The following is a 2,500-nucleotide window of genomic DNA, read 5'->3' on the forward strand; positions in this document are numbered from 1 at the left end:
ATACACAACACAAACACACACCATTATTAATATCTATTATATATATATATATATTATATTATATATATATATATATAGATATATATATATATATAAACACACACACTAAAGCTACAACCGACATAAAAACAACACTAAAAAATAAATCAGCCTGGCCAACTGGACAAAAAACAACCAATAAAACCCTAAACAATTGAATAAAAAAGATTCCCAAGCGACTCCTCGATCAACCTCAACCCAATCAATGATGTAAAAATACATCAACAATTCATCAATCCCCCCCCCCCTTCCATCAAAAACATATTGAATACCCGTCGAGTAAAAGAGTTCCGACAAGCGATCAATACCCCCCAAGAAGGGCAGGGGTGTGTGAGGGCGGGCGTGTTGTGTGACGGCCCGAAGCAGTTGTAGGAAAGGGATTTTGTGGCAGTCAGATTAACTTTCGCGAGTAGTAGTAGAGAGAAACCTACTTTATGGATAGTACCATAGAAGATTATAAAAAAGTCACCCAGTTTTTAATTCATCCGTTGGTTATGAACGGAGAAATTTACTTGCGTAAGAGCAGAAAAATAGCAACAACATAAATGCTGAGAGAAAGTATAGAGCGGTGATGGGGTTATGATCCGTGATAGATGCTAAGATACTTGAGAGAAAAGAGGATAGCGTAGAGAGAGAGCGAATTAGAGAGAGATATGAAGATGAGAGAGAGATATGAAGATACTATGACTAGACTAGATGAGTGATTTATGGAGGCTAATGATATAAGGTATAGATGATAAGAGAGAATGTGATGAGAGACTTGAGTGAAGGAGCAATATATATATATATGCTATATATTATATATATATATATATATATTATATAATATATATAATAATAATATATGTATGTATGTATATAATATATTTATATATATATATATATTAATATTATATATATAAAATATATATATATTATATATATATATGATATGTATACTATATATAATCTATATATAATACATATATTATATATATACTATATAACTAGAATATACATATATACTATAATATATAGAGAATAAGAGAGATGATGAGGAAGAGAGAGAAGTGATCGAAGAGAGAGAGGAGAGTGAGAGAGAGAGATGAGAGAGAAGGGAATGGGCATGGGTAGAGAGATCTCACTGGATCTAATAGGTGAAATGTAGAAAAAATTATGAAGATGAGGCGACTTAAGGAGAGAGCGGATGGAGAGAGAGAGAGAGGGTAGAGAAGGAGAAGGAGAGTGAGAGAGAGTAGAGAGATGAGGAATAAATAAGATAATAACTAGCTTGCAAAGCCTCCAAAATTCTCCAAAAGTGATGCAGATGTAAGCGTGAGAATGGTTGGATTTAGAGAGAGCAGAGAAATAATGGTCAATAGGGTAGTTGACCTGAAGCTACGAGGACTTCGACAGAGAATATCTCAGGATGATGAGAGGTAAGAGAAAAATAAGAGAGTAGTGTATGGAAGAGAGGTGATTGAATGGAAAGGGGAAGAGAAAGAATATGAGATGGAATGGTAGAGGGGGGATAAATAGGAAGAATGAAAGGTGAAAATATGAGTGTGTGTGTATATAATCATATATATATATATATATATGTATAATATATATATATATATATATACTATATATATATAATATATATAAAATAAATATTATTAATATATAATATCTTTATATATAATATTATATATATATATATATATATACACGTATGTAATCCATCAGTCCTTTTGAAAATTGAAAGTTGATAAGCCTGCGCTCCTCCAAATAAGTGTCTGTTCGAAATGGCATTTCATTTCCAATATCAATATCTTCATCTCCAGTTTCAATCCTTGCAAATAATCTTAAGAAGGGAATCAATTTCCCCATTCAATCTCTTTGCGGTCATCATTTTTTTTTAGTGAGTTTGTATGTCGTTGCGGACCGTTAGTTAGGGGGACTCTTTGTGTGTAAGCTACAGATATTGTGTGTGTGTGTTGTTGTGTGTGTATATGGTTGATGTGTGTGTAGAGGGTGTGTGTGTTTGTGTGTGTGTGTGGCGTGTGTGAATATATATATATATATATATATATATATATATACTTATATATATATTTATATATATAATATATATAATCATATATATATATTGTATATATAAATAAATATGTATATATATATATATATATATATATATATATATATACACATACATACATATAGATAGATAGATAGATAGATAGATAGATAGATATACTGACATTGAAACAAATACATATGATAAATATAAGCATCAATAATATATTAAAGAGGAGGAGAGAAAAGGGGAGAAAAGGGAGAGAGAGGAAAAAGAAGAGAAAGAAGAACAGCAACAACAATGAATACTAATAATAAGGACAATAATGATAATAATTATAATGATAACAACAATAATGATGATGATGATGATGATGATGATAGGAAGAAGAAAAAAATAGAAAAGGAAAGGAGAAGAAAA

General features: G+C 30.5%; 1 protein-coding gene across 1 annotated transcript in view; it reads right to left on the minus strand.

Moving 5' to 3' along the window:
* Positions 1 to 2,500, minus strand: part of LOC122244785 (calsenilin-like) — a 65,660-nt gene that overhangs the window by 35,417 nt on the left and 27,743 nt on the right. The window lies entirely within an intron of this gene.

Source organism: Penaeus japonicus, unplaced genomic scaffold (genome assembly GCF_977035675.1).
Source record: "Penaeus japonicus unplaced genomic scaffold, GWHDUDI00000001_assembly GWHDUDI00000025, whole genome shotgun sequence".
In the NCBI taxonomy this organism is placed as follows: Eukaryota; Metazoa; Arthropoda; class Malacostraca; order Decapoda; family Penaeidae; genus Penaeus; species Penaeus japonicus.